Raw genomic sequence first — 20395 nt, 5'->3', positions numbered from 1 at the left:
TGGCGTTCGGCATGGCTGATAACTGCAGAAGAGGGTGGGCATCGGAGCTGTGGTGCAGGCTGGGCGGTGTGTCGTTCACTTCACGAGCGGTGCCAAGGGCCTCGGTGCAAGTCGTTGCATCACAGTTGCATCGCTGACACCGTTGGAAACAGGTTTTCTTACTCCTCTTAGGTTTTTTTCAGCTATTAACAGCAGGAACAACCTCCAGAGGCCCAACACAGTCACAGGTAACTCTTGGCCGGTCCGAAATCTGAGCAAGGATGTTCAGGGGAGCTGGGGGTGAAGTCTTTGTGTCCCTGAGACTGAAATCACAAAATAAAACAAGGATTGAAACTTTAAGTTTATGACCTTTGATTAATATTTAAAACACATGGCAATGAGTTAAGATAAGGAACCGGAGGAGTTCCTTTTAAGGGTCTCCCTGACCGAACCAATTGGAATCAGGCAGAGCCAACCACAATACCAATTTACACAGGGAGCACTTGCACTTTGACATTGATCAGCAGTGGCAAAGTGCCCAAAGCATCCAAGTCGGCAAAAAAGAAGTCCAGCACAGCATCAAAAACACAGGAGGTAGAGGCAAAAAGTCAGGGAAAACCACGCCAAGGATGCTAGGTCGAACAGCGCTGGTACCAAATGGGAGTTAAAAGCTACAATTGAAAGCAGGAAGGGGAGATAGCGGAAGAACAAAGACCTCCAGTAGGGTCTGCTATGTGCTCCTACTGTCCCCTGCTAATGGGCCGATACATCTACCATGTTCAGTGTATTATGCCGTGCTGCTCGTAATATTCTATCGGACTAGCCCAACATAGTGGATCTAGCCCTTAGTGCTGCTTTCAGGAAGGCACAGATAAAAAAGACAATTTCAGGGGATTACAGCAATTGTTAATGGAGGAGAGCAGGTCTGCAGCGACGAAGACCTGGGCGACCTTAATAAAGGTATCCGAAAGTGCTGTCATGCTTAACTGTGCAAATTGCAAAAGAACATATAATGCAGTAATGATTGAGGAGAGTGATAATCACATGGGCAACAGAAGACCGTGTTCCCTTCTGAGTCTAAAAAATGTTTAAAAATTAGAGAGACCACTAGATTGTCCCAGTTCTGAAGCAAAAAAGTAGGGACCCTCCAACTCCAAAGCTAGATACAGAGGATAATCATCAGTGTAAACTAGCATATCCAGACATTAATAATCAACTTGGCACCCAACAAACAAGTTCACTATTAAAGCGATCTGTTAAAATGTATCTAAAATACATACAGGGCAACTCAAATCACAAGAAGATTATAACTTGAAGTTAGAAGTAAAGTAGGTAAAAAGGCATGCCTGATGCTTTAATATTAAAACTGGTGATTCCACTTAGTCACTGAAGGAAGCCTGAAGTTGACTCTGACAAGCTTTAGTGGGCCATCAAAAAGCTTGATTAACAGTGCCCTCACCAGCTGTGATGGTGTTTGATCAGAATATTGTCTGATTACATTGAGTACCATAGAAAACAACAGGGAAAGGACATTTAAAAGCAAACTTTCCACATATATTTCCCCACGCTTTGCTTTAATGTTTAAGTTATGCAAATGAAAAGTCCTGCAGTGTTAGCACGTTTGATTAAAAAGACTGGGCCATTTAAGTTGAAAAAGAACCCCTGTTTTTGATAAACATATGCATTACCCAATGTATAAATTAACTAACTGGCTTGCAGCAGATAATCACTCTCCTAAAAGGTTAATATTTTGTTTCATTATCGCTAACTATTGAAGATTTTAATATAAATCTCATGCATGCACTGTTGAAGAGGGATTCAACAAGTTGAGATGACTATATTTGTGGGGCGGTGAGGCGGGACGGGGAAGGGGTAGGGTGGGGGGTAGTAAACTCCGGCACACGGCCGAACGGAGTTAAGTAAATAAATAAATAAAACAAATTACATTGCGCGCTGCATCGCCATTTGGTGTTGCAGCGTGCGCAATGTAATTCGTTGGATTTATTTATCTATTTACTTAACTCCGGCCGTATGCCGGAGTTTACTACCCCCACCCTGCCCCTCCCGCACCCCACCGCCCACAGCACTCCCTTGAGGAGCCACCACTGCTCTATACCCATAAAGAACACAAAGAGAAGACAATTTAGGCGAATCTTTATTATCCGTCTAACACATCTCTGACCTCACAGTACTGAATGGAAGACCCCAAACTGTTGTCACCCATCCATTGCCCCCCCTCAGTAGATAGGCCGCATTAAACTGCACAATGGTTAGCCTCTCCCTCTTATATTCAACCAGCACTTTTAAAATAATAAAATAGTGTTAGAGTGATCATTTCACCGGAAAATTCTCAGTTGATACTTTAAACTCTCCTGCAGTTTTTGAAACTCAACTACCTGTTAATCTGCTTGTTGAAAAAGTAAAAATAATCTAGTGGGTTGGAAACAGTGAATTTCCCTTTTCACTATGTAAGCACATTTTATGAATTCAGCTGACATTAGATCATTAAACCCAGACTGACTCCAATAAATAGATGCAAACATGTGAATCAGTAATAAGCTTACTGGCTGATGAATTTCGTATTGGCCCAAGTAGAGATGGAGCACTTCAACTCTCAATTAAAACTGAGCAGGATTGGTTCTTCTCTCTCTGTTTCGACCAAGAAAGAGTTAAACAGAGAACTCAGAATTTTAAACAGATCACTATTTTACTTAAAGCACGTAACAAAGGTGAAAAAATGTTTTTAAAAAAAAACTGCCAAAAACTATTTGGGTTTTCAAGTGAGAGTGTAATGAGAAATAATGGGGAAACTATTTATGATTTATGGCAACATATATCAAAAAGAGTTGTGGTACCTAGTAAACAAATTGGATAAAGGTGAGACCACTAGATTAGGCAACTATATCTAAACAGACGGAAATCACTGAAATATACCTTGCTTTCCCATTCAATGATCTGGTCGACCTGGAAAGCTGATGTGGTTGAAGTGGTGGCATCAGAATTATTTAATGGTATAGCTCTATGATACTATCAATAACGTCAGAACGGATGGTATACAAGTGCCAAATTGACTTCCCACTAGGATAGCGAAGCATAATTTTGACTTTTGAACAACACTATTAACACTATTACATAATAGCTGCCACCGAATTGGAGTTACCCCACCGTTTTGGTGAGAATCAATTTGACATCAAATTTACAAAATCTCCCAGCCTCAATTGCATCTATGTACAGACTTATAACCTTAATAACTGTCAAAGCCAAAGTTTTTGCAAAAATGTTGCCAAGCAAGTTAGAAGAATGGGACTTCGTGCAAATATGTGTTCCAAACAAACACGTTTCAGCCCTGTATAGGAACATTAGATCATATTATTTTACTAGCAATAACAGCTGAAAAATCCATCACAACCAAATCACTTATGTATGGCTGCTTTCTTGACTTTAAGTCGGGATTTGACAAGGTCAATAGGAATACATTAAGTAAAATGGACCTCAATGTACACTCCACCTATTATACCAATATCTGGTGAGGGTCAAACTGGGGTCAGGTAGTGTCCCCCAGAAATTACACACAAACAGGGGTTTAATGGGGATGTGTATTAGGACCACTATTGGTGAATGTATGTATTTCAGACCATAACAGCAGCAATAACCACGACTTCTGTCCACAAAAAATTGGAACTTTATAAATCATTTCCCCCAATAATCTGGAAAAATTGCTCTATGGAGCAAAATGGCCACCAGCTGGCAGAGGCCTATTAATAACCTTGCACTCTTATGCTGGAATAACTACATGGAATAAACTTTAATTAAACCAAAGTAGTAACTATCGGTGGATGTGGAAATCGGGTTATTGGTTAAGAGGTGTAAAACCCTCTTCAAACAACAGCCACAATCCTAGTCAAGGTGAAACACAAAAAGCCACTGAATTAACCTGTGCCTAACCCCCTAGTAGCTTGGCACAAAAGTAGCCAGACATAATTGAGAGGCAATACGTAAAAAATGTATGCAGCACTTAAACAATCATAGAGTGAAAATACAACACAAGCAAAATCCCACACTAATTTAGAAACATTGTGTACTTTTTAATTATTGGACACCAAAATGACAAAAATCCAATCAGTACAGCCTGATTTATGAATAAGTGTAAAGTGTAAAATAGCACCTATAAGAACAGAGTGCCAACTGTGGACATCTAGTCGTGCGAGATTGGGGCAAAGTCAAAAGTTATGGCCAACTGCGATAGATCGGAGCTTTGATAGACAAAGTGAATTGTGCCCGGTTTCCGCTTACCTCCGGACTTATATGAATTTTTGAAGAAAATGTCTGAGAAGGTAAAGATCAGAGGGGCAACACAGCCAGTAGTGTCAGAGGGGAAGCCATTGTCATCAGGTAGCTGCTGGATGAAGTCCCAATGAAGAATTCTACACTCTGAATTAGTCACATTTATGGAAGTTGAAAATCTCCAGTGGGGCGAGATTGCAGGCTGTAGCCGATGAGGTCTCCATGAAGCCAGATATCCCTTCTGCAAAGTAGACACTGAATAGGATTTGTTGCTGCGTAGCGGATCATAGCAGGAACTGCGGTAAAGTCAGTCTGACCGGCAATGCAGCCTGGACGGATCGACGTGCAGATAGATAACAATCTCCTCTCGGCTCTCAGAATACTTTTTTGCACTTTTTTTTTGGCAAAACAATTTTGAATTTAGGCTATCTGAGCATCTGTAGCAACACCAAGGGTCCTGGATCAGAGGGGCATCCCTTGGAGGGGCAGGACTCACTCAGGCTGGGTCTAGGTGCTGGTTGGAGACTTTCCTGTCCCTGAGGATCTTATCAGGATCCCAGCCAATTACCCCTGGGAGTCATTCTGAAAGTCTTGGGTTCATGCAGGAAAGCAGGTCTCTAGCAGCAGGGCGCAGACCTCTGAGGGCGCCGGCCTGTATTTTTGGTACAACAGGGCAAGCCTGAGAAGTACACAGCAGACCAATGGTAGCAGTGCAGTCCTATGAGAGTCCTTCTGCAGGTACTAAAGTGAACTGGAGAGTGAGTCTGAGGGTCCTATTTTAATACCAAGTGCCAGCTTTGAAGTGGATGAACGGCTGGAGTTTTCCTCTCACAAAAGTGTCAGGAATTTCCTGCCTACCTGCCCTGGTCCCAGGCTGACTGCAGTCACAATAGGCTAGTGTGAAGTTCTTTGAGTGTGAGATGAGGCAGCTCTTTTGACATCCAAGCGGAGCTGTATGCAGCTACACTCCCATGCTAGGATGGCCCACTCTGCAACACCCAGTCCCTCTATAGTGTGGCTGTCTGGGAGGAATACACCAATACCTTTACAATAAACTATCATTACAAAGCAAACTTTTACTACGCATATGCCTTTAACATGCATGCCATTACAATGCAAAGGGCATGTGCGTGGTAAAAACATATACTTTTAAAAGTGTTGAAGGTAGGTAAATTACTATATAGATATATATATATATAGAGAGAGAGAGATAGAGATATAGATATAGATATAGATATATATATTTTTTTAAACAAAGGGATGTCGCATTCCAGTATTTGCAATCAGAGGTTATTTATTTACCACTACTCAAAAAACGATTATTTACCATCAAACATAGAATCACATGTGAGACGAATTATGTAGTGTACATGATCACATGTGACTGCCGTAAGAAATAATTCAGAAGCACGATCTGTCCACTAAGAAAAAGGATTCTGGAACACATACAAGCAATTAAAAATGGAGACACCAACTATGCAATGACAAAACATTTCGAAACCCATGAGAACCACACTTGGGAGAACATAACATACAGTGGAATTGCTCGTGTTCCAAACCACGAGAGAGGAGGAAACACAACATCCAAATTGAGACAACTTGAATCTAAATTAATAATCAGATTCAAAACAAAACAACCGATGGGTCTAAATGCGGATGAGGATCTTTTTGTCCATCTATGAAAATCCAACAGAGAATACTTTTAAAAGACGTATCACCTAGTAATTATCATCACTTTTTTGGGGACATATAAGCCACTTAGGTAAAGACAGACTGATAAAGCCACTTTGGCATCAATAACAATCAGGAACAAAATGAATATGCATATATGAATTGGACTAACCAATAATTAGACCGAGTACCAAGTATACCAATACAGCAATCGGTCACGTTGCATGTGAATAGTCACTTAGACTAGACTTTAACTAGACTAGACTTTAAAATCAGGAAGTGTTCCAAAATTGTTATGCAATAATATGGTATATTATTAAAAGAACCCCAACCAAATGAATATATGGTGTAAAATAAAATGTATACAATTGGAAAACGAACATTGTAAATATGTACATATGTTGTAATAGTTTTCTTATATGCAGAAAACTACATATCCCACAATGCCTCATATATATATATATATATATATATATATACCAAAGAGAAGCGACCCGTCTCCTGAAGTCCAGGGCCCGTTGACAGATGGCGAGCAAACACCGAGCGGATCACTCGGTAATTAATTCCACACAACAATCCTTTACAGGAAAGCTCGCACTCGGGATAAATTTCACCGCAGTTTATTCAAGCAAAGTAACGCGTTTCGACAACAAAAGCTGTCTTGTTCACACAGACACAAGAACAAGAACAGAACAAGACAGCTTTTGTTGTCGAAACGCGTTACTTTGCTTGTGCGCCTAAAACCCTAAACCTACCCTTAACCCTAAAATCACGCCACCCAAACTCACCCATAAGCCTAAAATTACCCTTCCCACCAAAAAACCCAAATCAACCCAAAAGCCTAAAATTACCTTTCCCACCCAAAAATAGAAACCCACCCTAAAATATATATATATGATTATGGTACAGGTCTTTCTCACCAGTTACACAAAACACGTTTAAGAACTGTTTAGAGTACAAGGTGTATGCAGTGGTATCATACAACATAGTCCAGAAGTGTGACTTTTGAGTGTTTTACATCAGTACTACAACGATCCATTAATTGTGGTACTGAACAGTTAAAGAGATTTTCGCAGACAACTGGTAATTTTATCTTTTACAATCGTAAATGTCTTTGTGGTCATTTTGTGCAGACTGTATCTATACAATACAGGGCTATTCGAATTCTGTTTTTTAATCATGGAGCAGACGAAGAGCAGTCCTGTCTACGGAAGGAACTTGCTCATTAGGAAGATCTTTGCTTCCCTCTTGAATATAGCCAAATTTTGAATTAATCTAATGTTTAGAGGGAGTGAATTCCAGATTCTGGGTGCTGCTCCGGAGAATGCTCTGTCATATGTTTTCTTTTTACGAAAGATGGGCGGTTTCAGCAATAGCTCTTTGGCACTTCTGGCTGGCCTGCTTCCCCCTGATAGCTCAATTTTCTGGGCTAAGTACATTGGTGTTTTGTAGTGGAGCGCTTTGTGGGTAATACAAGCCAATTTAAGTTGAATTCTGGCTTCGTATGGTAGCCAGTTTAGTGCTTTCAGATGTGGGGAGATATGGTCGTATTTTCTAGAGCCTGTAATGAGTCTTGCGGCCACATTGAGACAAGCTTTTAGTGGTGCTGTGGAGATTTTTGATAGACCTGTTAATGTTGAACATCCATATTCAATCCTTGAGATACCAGGGACTGAACTACCACTTTGAGGTCCTCAGTAGTAATGAATGGTTTCACTTTTCTAATATAGTTCAGGTGAAACCGGGCACTATTAGCCATTGATTTGAAGTGGGCTTTCATGTCAAGGTTCCTATCAAGCGTAATTCCCAATGATTTGGTTGAGTCAACCAGGGTAGGTGTGCAGTTTAGAGCTGTGGTCAGCTTGGTCCATTCCTTCACATTTGTTGTGATATTAGTAGGAATTCAGTTTTTTGTGCTTTTAAGTTCAGACGATTGCTGGTTAACCATTTTAGTGTCATTATTAAGGCCTCATTCATTGTCTTGCTCTCTTCCAGTGATGATATCTTGATATAGATCTGGGTGTCATTCGGCGTACATGTGATAGGATATGTTTGCACCTCGGAGGATTACTGTAAGGGGTTTGACATAAAGATTGAATAGTGATGGAGATACTGTTGATCCTTGTGGGACTCCAATCGGGTTTAGGCATGATGGGGAAAGCGACTGGTTGACCAGGAATCTTTGTGTTCTGTCCTGAAGGAATGACTTAAACCATTTCAGAACATTTCCAGAAAGTCCCATCCTGTCTTCAAGCCAGGCTAGCAATTTTTTATGATTTACTGTTTCGAATGCAGACGGCAGGTCAAGAAAAACTAGTAGGCATGTTTGATTATGATCTAAAGCCTGTAGCGCATCATCCACTATATGTAAGATTGCTGTTTCCGTACTGTGGCCTAGTCTGAATTCAGATTGGCAGTTGTCCAGCAGGCTAAAATTATTGATGTGGTTGCTCAGCTGATTTTGCACATATTTTTCAATTAGTTTGGCAAATAAAGGAATATTGGTTACTGGGCGAAAGTTATTTGGGTCTGCCTGGTCCGCTGTAGGTTTTTTGATGATGGGTAGGACTTGACCTGTTTTTAGGCACTCTGGTAGGACCCCTTAAGATAGTGAGGCATTGAATATTTTTGTCCATATTGGGACAACGATATGGTTGATAATTTGTAGGCATTTAGAGGGAGGGGGGTCATTGTAGTGGTTATTTGGCTTGATATCCGAAAGAGTTTTGGCAATGGTTTTCTGGTCATAAAGCTTGAATGTCGATCATTTTGCTTTGTTTTTCGACCTATAATGATTGTCTTTCATGGTAGCATCGTTCTGTGGAGTTAGTTGGCTAGTGAGGTTGTCAGCTGCCATCGTGAGATCTTTTTCAAGTGTATTGGCTTTGTCTGTGAAGAATGTTGAGAATTCCTCGCAGCTTAGTTTAGTTACGGTTGCTTCTTGGGCACATTTGGTCAATTTATTGGATTGATGTTTTAACATTTCGAAAAGTTTCTGTGGTCTGTTTTTGGCGTTATCTAATTCGGATCTAAAAAATTCCTTTTTGGAGTTGAGAAATCTTTTGTTGTATTCATTTCTGATTTTTCTGAGAGTTTTTAGCTGGGGGATGATGGGTGCTGTCTCCATTTTCTTTCCCTCAGTCTCAGCTTCCGTCTGTCTTCATTAAATGTCCCATTAAACAAAGGATTTTTATCTTTCTCTGAGATTCTTTTCAGTTTTAATGGCATGGAGGAGTCGACTATATTTGTCATTGATGTGGTGTAGTAATCAGTGAGTTCGTTGACGTTCATCACGTTTGTCAGGTGGATTTAGATCTTTCTCACATCTTGCTACAAGTTGCTCAATATTAGGGTCTTTGGTGTCTCATGTCCATTTCTTCATTTTGACAGGTTGTGTGGTCTTGTTCCTTTTTACGGTGGCTATATTGAAGGTTATGGCATAGTGATCCGACCAATCGCACGGAACAATTGAGTTGATCGTAATATTCTTCACTCTTGAGATTACCCAGTCTAAGGTTGCTCCTTTTGAGTGTGTTGGCAGTGTGCAGGCTTGAGTTACGTTTAGGTCTGTTAGAAAGTCTTTAAGTGCGTTGACCTGTTTGTCATTATTGTCGTCCCAGTGTACATTAAAGTCGCCTAGGAATATGTCATTAGTGTGACTGTTAGAGTTAGCCGTAATGATTTCCATTAGCTGGTCTATGAAAGGGGCATTATCGCCGGATGGGTGATATAGCACATGTAAATTGCACCTTTGATTTTCTGTAGTTCTTATACCAAGACCTAGGTATTCACAGGATTCAAGAGGGTCGAATTGTATTTGGCTGACCTCGATATCAGTTCGGTGTATGCAGGCTAAACCACCTCCTGTTTTTATTTGTCTGTCTAATCTCACAATATTGCAATGAGGAGGCACCAGCAGATCCATGACCGTGGATGAGGATTCAGTGAGCCATGTTTCCGTTAAGATTGTCACGTCGATTTCCTGATTAATGATGAGGGCCGCAATGTCTGAGGCATGTTTTGCTGCTGACCGACAGTTGAGCAGTAGGCATAACAGAGGTTTCCCTAAGCTACTAGAGTTCATCTCTTGAGTATTGGTGATTAGCTTGACTTGTTTTAGGCTGTTAAGGTTGGGTTTTCTGTTTTTAGGCCCGGATGTTCTATTTGCATTGATCGGGACTGTTCTAATTTCCTTGCCTCTGCTGATGTCTGTAGACTCATATGACCCGAGTAGGGTTTGGGTTTCATCCTCTGATAAATATTTAAGATTTTTGTGTGGTCGATTATGTCTATTTGAAAGTGGCATGGCTGTCCTTTTAATCCTTTCTTGAAGATCAAGCATTGATTTTTGAATGAGTTCAACTTTAGAGTGAGTGTTTACCGTGATATCTAGTATTTTTTCCATAGCGTGCAATGCTCTTAGAATGTCCTGTGACATATTGTGCGCTTGTATTTGAAGAGTTTCGATTTCTCTCTGTGTTTGAGGTGATATATTAGAGGTGCGCATCTGTCTATTTTGAGTTTTGTTTGTTCCCTGGTGTCTTGGACCAATGACTTTTTCAGTGTTCCTTTTTTTGTCGATAGTAAGGGGATGTGAATTTCCTACGAATGCAGGTGCTATTTGTACAGTTGTAGAGGGGGTAAGGAAGGTGTGTTGGCTGCCTTATCCTTTATTGCTGGATTAGGGTTCCCAATAACTGGCCTATGTGTGGGCGTGATCATATCCTGGTGAAGATTGGTTGATTTTTCCCCATGTACAGGCGTCGGGCGATATTGGGGTATAGTACAGATATTTCTCCTATATCTGTGCAATTCCCGTCCAGTGAGTCTCTCTTCGGGTTTGACTCTCTTGACAGTATTGTAGGTTATGGTTGTAGAGGGTCTCTAGGTATTATGATGTCTATGAGGGTTGTGTTGGTGGTAGGTAGGGTGACTGCTTGTATGGTCAGGTTTTGTTGAGACCTTGTGTTCTCTACACACTCTTTTAAGGTTGAAAACAAGTAGTCAAACTTGTCTAACTCGTTGTTGGCTGCTTGTATAAGCACAATACCGTTCTTGTAGATAGTTATGCATAGTTCCGCTCTTAATCTTGGTGACAGGATGACCAATAGTTTAGTGCCATTTGGGATATTGCTTATATTTTTTATGTTGAGCATCTTCGTAATGACATTACGCCATTTAGCAGTTTTTCTGGTGAAAAATATCAAGTCATTTACAGTAATGCCTTTGTTTATATTAAAGGAGGGGTCAGAGATCAGCGGCTCTGGGTTTTTTCTAATTAGGTTGTGTTTGAATTTTTTGGCTGAATTCTTAGATAGGCTAGCTGGGTATTTCATGGTGTAAGAGTTGTTGCCTGCCGATTTTAAATTGGTTCCGGTCATAGTTACTGATGGCGATAGAAATAATTCTCCGGCGTGGTTCTGCAGAGGTGATCTCTCTTTAATGTATCTTCTAGTTCCTTACCTATCTTAGGACGTTTTCTATTGTCATTTCTAGGCTGCTACCATTTTGGAGTCGAAATTGAGGCTTTAGAAGGAATCATTCCTCTGCTCACGATGGTTGGGGCAGTAAAACAAACAAGCAAAAAGGAGGAGGATATAATGAGAGAAAATTTGCTGAAAGGTTGCTTCACACTGTCTTCCATGTGTCGAAAACGTCCACAGGACTGGGTCCTTCCATCCTTCTATTCTAACTTCCAACCGTTCATAAATACATCCATCCATTCAGCTATTCTTTTCCATCCATCCATTAATTCACCCTCCTTTTGTTAGTACACAATCGATTCTTTCACCCTTCCATCCAGACATTCATGTATCCATCCACCCATTCATTCAGCCTTTCATCATTCCAGCCGCTTTCCTACACCCACCCATTAAAATGTGGTTTTATCCTGCCATTCATCGGGCCTTTCACCCTTGCATCCATCATTATATCCTCCTGACCCTTCCCTCTTGTCACATGTTCTTCCTTATTTGTATATGTCCTTCCTTTCACTCTTCTTTCTAGACCTCTCTCTTTCCCTCGCTTTTTCTCTGCTGTGATTAAGGTTCCATCCTAGACCAATTCTATTGTTTTCCTTTATTTTAGTTGTTTAAGAGCTTGTATCTACAGGGCTGCAGACAGGAAAGACTCATAAATAACTGTGTCAACATCATTCCACTTAAGCTGCAAAAGCCTAGGGTGGGGGTGGGGGTGCACAATACCACTGGGGATATGAATCCTGCTCAAGGCTTCACCTCTCATTACCCCTCCCAGCAATCAGCAATGATAATATATAGCATATTGCTCTCTACACATCTACATACGCATATATATTCTGGAAACTGTTCAACTGCTCGTGTTATATGACACTTTTAAAATAAAATAGGCAAAGTGAACAATTATGAAGGTTTGACTTGTTGCCTTCAAGGAATACCACTCATTTCTAGCAAAATGGTATGACCTATTGTTTTATTAAAAATATTACTGTAATAGTCAAACTGAAAATAAGTTGTGGCACTGCAATTTCAGTGCCTGCACTAACAACTGCACTTTATTTGACTTTCTCTGTGTTCAAATGCAAAACTACATAATTTCAAAACAAATGTCATCATGTATTTTCTTTCACACAGTAGTGCTCTGACAGTCTGATATTAGCTTCTGTTTTCAGTTATTCTTTGAACGAAGCAGTAGCAGCTGCACCCTGTTTGAGCACGCGGCATGATTTAAACTACAGGAAAATCCTCAGTGGATATTTCAAAGGACACCAACAGCTCCTTTGCCTTTGGGTGTTAAGGAACAACCAGTCTTGAGATCTTGCATGTTTCTATTCTTTGACCACTATGTGGCAGTATTGAACCATCAATACAACAAACGGCTGCAGGAGGTCTACACTAAACACCACCTTGATCTCTGATTTAATTATATGCTCCAAATTAAATAAAATCCCTAGTCCAGTTAAACCATTGGAACCTGTTTTTAATAGTTTGCTTTGTTAACATAGTGTCACAGTCTGAAACTTTGGCCAGTCTAAGTAAATGTTTTTTAGCATGGCTAGAAAAAACACAATCCTGTGAGATATATGAACTGGATGCCTCTGCGCAGTACGTTTTTACAGCAAGGGTTATAATGACAGTGGCAAGCTATTGGCTTTGGGAATGCTTGTTTATAAAGCATTTTTCAAACAGGTTTTAAAAAAAAGCATTTCAAAACACCGGAGGAAAATAAAGCATATCTTAAGGTATCTCAAAACTGTACACATAATTCAGTATTTTCAATCTTTATATATATATATATAGCATGGTTTCGTTTTCAAATACGTTTCACTCTGGATACTACTGAATAGAGTTTGAAAAGAATAATGAAGTCTAAAGGAAAACTCTTGCCAAGGCCTAATTTACTTTCTACTAGACTCTGAACTGGAACATGCTCCAACAATTTGGTATTTTGCAATAGCAGAGGGAGCAGATTTATGGTCCTCTGGGAGAAGAGACATCTTATTTTCAGTCTTGCTAATTACACTTTTTGCCTCAAATGCCAGCTGGTTGAGTGCTGCAGCACCCCCCTCCCTAAATGCCATAAAATGATTTGTGTGGTAAGGTATGAGTTTTGTGCAATATGTGACATTCTGGAAATAAAGCAACAACAACCCTTACATCTGCTCTTAATCATACCCTGTGTAAGAAATGTAGTTATTTCGTTGGGCACAAAGTGAGGCCACTGCAATAGGTCTATAAGTGGAACCCAAGCACCCCATCGTATTACCTGACTCTTTCAGGGTAGCAAGCAGAGCAGTCCAAGGCTTACTCAGGGGAGGTAGTGTGGGCTAGAAATCACCATTTGCTGGCCTGCCATCATGACAATAAATGATTGTCCTGTCAGTGCGTTTAAAAAAAAAAAGTAAAAGTACATTTGTTTACACACACTTTACTAAATCTTATACATTAATTTACACAACTATACATGTAAGATAGAAATACCTTAGGTGACAGTCTGACAACATATTACACTCCAAAAGGTCATGACTCACAAAGTCACAGTACAGCGTCCCCGCCCCTCCTGCTCCCATCTATACCAGATAGAACATCACAATCTAAGGAAGGTGTCGCTTTTAACAAAGCAGGCCTATTGGCTTTGTCACAAGCCATCATATCAATATATAAGGCAAGCCTAATTGCTTTGCCAAGGGATAAAATACGAAACAGAGAGTGGGAGGGTGCACGGGAAAGTTTAGAGACCTGCACAGACACTTCTCTCTAAGAAACTGAAACACAAACTGAACTGTCCATGGGTCTGAAATGTTACTCGGTGTTCAACGGCATCCTACACCTGTAGAACGTATCTAATCACACCTAAGGGAAGCCCTAATGTGGGGACGGAGTCCCATCACTCACTGAGGTGACATGCTTCATCATCTGGGATCTCCTCCCGGCTGTAACTCCTAGTACAGCCGAGGGCTACAAACCCCTCACTGTGAGGGAGGAGCTCAGGGATGTTTTTAAGGATTTCCTAGGATGTACTAAAATCCACCAGGTAATGAGCTGAGGTGTATTGCTAAGTGATGGGCGCAGTGCTAAAGAAAAATGAAAAAAGTGTAGTAACACTTATTACCAGGAGAAAAAAGTTTTATATGTATCTCCTGGTGTCAGGATTAAAAACGTTTTTTTGAAAAAATAAACTGCAACTATCTAGTTAGAGGGTCGGTCAACATGTTTCAGCTTTCATGACCTATGGAGTGTCTAGCCTTCCTCAGGACCAAAAAAGTATAAACTAATGCGTAATTCATGAAAAAACAATAATGAAAAAATTTAAGTATAACTGAAAAAGGAACAGATACAACTTATCACACCACTAGTTTCAGTTCTGGGATCGTGGTGTAGTTACCTGTGTAGAGAAAAATACAAAAGGAATGATCAGATACTGGTGTAGCAACTAGTAACAAAGAGCGAGTAGTAAATACTCTTTGACTCAATAACCTGTACTGTGTAACAAATAACTTATGAATATTGAACTTACCCGCAGAGTGCGGGTAAAGAACCTCCCCTCACCTGGCCACTGCTCAGAACATGAGGCACCGCTCTAGAAAAAACATGATTGACAGAGAACCAGACACATAAGTATATAGAAGTCTGTCTGTAACATTCAAAATGTAAAAAAGCAAAATTTAACTGCACTAAATACTGTGGTGGTCGATGCATTTAGAAATGTCATATCAAGATAAACATTCAACTGAATAGTATAAGTGCTAGACACTGAAAGATAGCCTATACGAATAGGTCAACCCACAAGGGGGACCGACTGCCAACAGACTAATGACAGATATCTAGCTCCATGATGTAATATATTGGGCAAAATTAATGAACTGCAACAACCCATAAAAGCGAAGGAAGGCTCTTTGAATTTATATAGATGTTTACAGCACCCAATGCCATAGTCCTGATTACATATTAGGCAATGATGTTCCTAGTCAAGGTTATAGCGACTGGCATCCAGTAAAATGAACTCCACTGACAGTCAGCGGTAGTCAGTGGAAATGCTGCGTATGTTTAAACTAGATCGGTACAGTTTTAAATGGAACCAAAAAAGTCGTCACTGATCGAATATAACCTGAAAATGGCAGACTCAAACAGAATAGCAAGTACAGCTCAACCCTAAACGAGCATTATATAAATAACTACAAAACTACAAACACCGCAAACGACTCGCATCTCCGTCGGTACCCCTGGCATTGACCAGATGATGAAGCATGTCACCACGGTGAGTGTTGGGACCCCGTCCCCACATTAGGGCTTCCCTTAGGTGTGATTAGATATGTTCTACAGGTGTAGGATGCCGTTGAGCACTGAGTAACATTTCAGACCCACGGACAGTTCAGTTTGTTTGCCAAGGGATAACCACAACAATATATATCCAAGCCTTTGAGCTTTCTCAAGGCTCCCCACAGATATATTGTCAAGAATCACCACATTAAAAAGACCAATAGCTACATGTTAAAAATTACTCTCACTGTCAGCAATATAGTGTCTATAAAGCACTTAAAATAAAGATAACATGTCTTCCTCTGTCTTTAAAACAAGATGAAAGGCAACCATAGTAAAAAGTTAGATGTCAGAAGGTTAACAGGTAAGTAAATAAATAAAAAATTGCAAGTCTTGAATGATGATTAGTTTATTTTATTTAATGGTTTCATAATTATTTCTTCTTATTTTATCACAAATGTGCAGACAACACGATTCACTTTCAAAAAGGCTTTGTCAGGGCTGCAAGTGATAAAACCGTATAAATATACACAAAAATGACACAATTTCAAATAGAAAAAAACACTCAATAGAAACATGTCATATAAAAAAAACGCGAGCAAATAGAGATTTACAAAAGAAATTGATAGTAAAAATCCCCACACACGTGTTTTTCATAGAAACTAGAAAGAAGCTATCAATTTATTACATCTATTAGGTGCAAGTCATTGTTTTGTGTTTCATAACTTCATTGCCACATTAAAACAATACCTCTATCAGTAAATCCAAGACTTGTGATCCAAAAAAAACGTAACGTGAAAGTATTGTCAAGAGCCCCCAGACGTTAGAAATCTCTTGTAACAAAATACAGAATGAAAAAGAGGAAAAGAGTAAAGTGTCAACAACATTTAAAGTTCCAAACTGGAAAATAAACCAAAAGGTCCTCCTCCTCAAAACCCACACAAAAGTGTGTAGAAAAAGACCCAGGAGAAATAGTCGCCAAGATTTTTGTTATAATTCCTAATAAATCCCTTTCCAAGACTGTGTCAAGTATTCCAGAAGAACAACGATCCTCTTTATTGGACAGTCACAAGTGATCACTTCTACAGAAAAGGGAGGGCTTTTAAAAGGATAGAAATAAGTTGGAGGGCGAGGGACATGGATTAAGGAAGGTCCAAAAACATAAAATATCGAGTATCAGTCACATGGCCAACTGATAAATAGAGCTAGATTACGGGAAACAAATCATGCCCAAAGGTTAATGTTAGATTCCGAAGTTCACAGACCTGTCATGAGAGCAATCAACTAATTTGCTCCTCGTTCTTCCTGTCTTTCTTTCACATAATTAGACCACATAGCATGCAGCCATCGAACTATCCGTGGATATTGATGCACTCTCAGGCTGTAGAACAAAAGTTACAGCCTTAGGAGTTTTTCTAATTGATTATTCTTAAAAATACTTTGGGTGGGGCTGCTTGGCCGCCTGCTGTCCCCATGAAATGTGTTGGTGGTGCTCAATTCCTGCAGGGAGCACCACAAAAGCCACAAGTAGCACATTGCCAAGTCTGCTGTACTTTATGGGGTGCTCCCTCCGAGAATCTATGAATTTTAAATGAATGGCTTCGACTGCCTTTTCCCTTTCCTTTTTCGTTTTACGGGGTGCCCTCATCTCACTGTCAACCCGGTGGCAGATGCCATGTTGGGGGCTACGGGGCATCCCCAAGACCCCAGCCGGCTCCCCAGAAGCTGCCTCCTCAAGTGTGGAAGCTGGCGGCTGTGTTGATGGGTTTTCCCTGCCCACTGAAGGTGGGTGGGGTATTTGGTTTGTTGTGGCCACCCTACAACTTCCAGACACAGGAACTGGGTTGGGGCTGAGCTCACTGCCACTGGTGAGTCGCAAGGGGGCACCCCCTTCTTTCCTTTGCTTTGGGGGCCAGGGGATGAGGTCCCAGGCTCTCCTTTCATGTTGCACCTGCCAGAAGAATGTGGCCTAAGCTGAGACAGGTGAGGGGACCCCCCCCCCTCTCTGTAGAAAATGAAATAAAGAGACCTTGCACCAACCCCCAGGTATTGGCCCACCTTAGGAGTAAATTTAGAATTTGCTGTGAAGCAGGAGGGGTCGAAGGTCAAATCTTTTAAAAATGGACAGCTCAGGCCAATGGGTCGATATAACTGCTAATTCTGGACTCATTTTTATCCTGAAAGTGAGCCGTAGCCACCTGGAACCCTTGCAGCAGTCCTCCTGACCTTTAAAGTGGCACACTTTACAGGAAGCTGGTTCTTGCAGGAAGCTGGTTCCACTTACTCCCTGCGACCACTTGTCTCCGTTTCTTTGTCTCTGTTGCTCCTATCCTCGTGCTGGGGCACAGAAGTCCAAATTTTCCCCCTTCCTCAGGATAAAGATCCCTTTGTAAAGCCCCTCTTTGTCACTGACAGTATGGAGGTGATCAGTTAGTCCATACTTGCCAATTGTACGAACACACCCGGAGTTGCCTGAAAGAATAAATGTAATACTATTATTCTAACATACTCAATGAGTAGGAGACTTCTTTCTAGCCATAATTCCATTCAACTTGTACAAGAGTTCTGATTAACCGCTTAACCGCGGTGGCAATTAGCGGAGTGGCGGTTTTGCGTCGGCCAACTGACGTGCGCAGCACTACTGGGGTAGTGCATGCGACGGCCATTGTCTGACAAACGCAGCAAAGGGGTTAAAAAAGTGTAATACAAGCACCCAGTGTGCCACCAATGGTACCAACAATCATAGTGCAGAGACGGGAGATACACAAGCTATCGGAAATTAAGCAATAAAACTCAGGTAAGGGATCTCTTTTACCATTTTTATAGGATGATAGTTTGTTACAAAGGAATAGTTATCCTGAGAAAGGCCAGTGCCCCATTGTGGTAACTTTATGGCTGAAACTTTTTAATCTTAGCAAAGAGGGTTGTCGTGTAGTTCCTATAAATCTATATAGGATCTGCACGTTTAGACAACAAACTGTGGGATTGGTGTCCAGACTGATTCCAGACACCCCAACCGGATATGGTCGCCTGTATACCAGCTAGCTCACAGTGCCACTGTAAAGTCCTCTTGCCAAGGAGAGAATAGTTACTGTCAACTATCGAACATGACAATTCTGTCCCATCAGGGATCGTGGAAATAGTACAGTACTTTTCACTCAGTCACTCGTGCTCACTTTGTCTCAGAGAGATACACAGAATAAATGGTGGGGACGCTTTTAATTAGCATTTTATTGAACCATCGTCATTCTAGTGTAAAATAGGTGTGCTGAAGCAACCATAAGACAGAAACAGATATAAACGATTATAAGCATCAACATGGATTGTAGAGTTCTACCAGAGTGCTAAAACAATGAACATATGCTAGCATATAAGTACATGACAGTAGTAATGCATACTCCTACAATGCAACCCTAATTAGATGCACCTAAGTGTACCTAGAATGTATGTAGGTGTATAGCCAAGAATCCCCCTAGGTTGCAAAGTTGTTGTTGTTCAGGTATCAGTCTCAGCTTAGTCAGTGGTTTTACATACAAAATACATCCAGATACAGTGATTTGGCAGGCTCCAATGCCCCTCAGCGGTAGACATGCATTGCGTATATACAATAGGCACAAATGTTAGGATCTGAAAATACTCCCTTCACCGTATTGACATGGAATGCGTACGGCTTCGGGGACAAAATCACAAGGGGGCTAGTGGTATCCTTTATCAAACGTAGACACCCCGACGTGGTAATGCTACAAGCAATTCACCTCAGGGGGACCAAATGTGGGCTTCTGGTGAGAGAGGCCTACATGGTCCTGGCCCATGCGGGGTACACCTCCGGCTTCAGAGGAGTGGCAATACTCATTAAGAGGTGAACCCCTTTCTGTGTGCAACAAACATAGCTAGATCCCCAGGGCGCATACGTCAGAGTGACCGGAATATGGGGCAGAAGAAATGTGACTCTGGCTTCGATCTATGCACCACCGAAACTCCAAGCACGCACACTAAATGAACTGACAGAAATATTGCTGGAGACACCAGTCTCACTGCATGTTATAGGGGACACTTTAACGAAGTAATGCACACTTCCATAGGTCGATCAGGGGATCATGCCCAGGCAACCCAGACCTCATTGATAACACGCCTTACTGAGACATTAGGCTTAGTGGATGTTTAGAGACTCCTGAACTCAGAGGTGAGACAATATTCCTATTACTCAGGTGCACATAAGGTCTACTCCCGACTGTACTATGTGTTTCTCCCAAAAGGTGAAATGCGGGAAATATATGAGGCACAATATTAAGCTAGGGGCCTATCGGATCATTCCCTGTTATACGTGTGGATAGGTGACCGACTACGAGACCAAAACACATGCTGGCGCTTAAAGGCGTGGGACCTCCAAAATGAATGGATATTGAAAGGCATTAGAGCTGACACTACAGTTTTCTTCAAAGAAAACTTGGGATTGGTACAATCTGGGGTTATAGTATGGGAGACCTACAAAATAGTCCTATGAGACATAGCACAGAACTGCATAGCGTAGGATAGGAAAAATAGAAAAAGAAGAGCTTACACGACTAGAAGCTCAGATCTTAACCCTTGAGGAAGGAACATAACGCAGCCTGATCCCCCAAATTTTAAGGCAATTAATAGACACACAACACCAATACAAAGATCTAACAACCCAGGTGGCTAAAGCACAGACTGAAGCGACCCTGCACAAACTTTATGACATG

The 20395-nt window shown here is 41.0% G+C and overlaps 1 long non-coding RNA gene across 1 annotated transcript in view; it reads left to right on the top strand.

The window, feature by feature from the left end:
• The window catches only part of LOC144827453 (uncharacterized), a 1218604-nt gene that overhangs the window by 997639 nt on the left and 200570 nt on the right, over positions 1–20395 (top strand). The gene's annotated exons all lie outside the window — the stretch shown is intronic.

This window comes from Lissotriton helveticus, chromosome 4_1, assembly GCF_964261635.1.
Source record: "Lissotriton helveticus chromosome 4_1, aLisHel1.1, whole genome shotgun sequence".
In the NCBI taxonomy this organism is placed as follows: domain Eukaryota; kingdom Metazoa; phylum Chordata; class Amphibia; order Caudata; family Salamandridae; genus Lissotriton; species Lissotriton helveticus.
The sequence above is the reverse complement of the archived record's forward strand: the minus strand, read 5'-3'. Positions and strand labels throughout refer to the sequence as shown.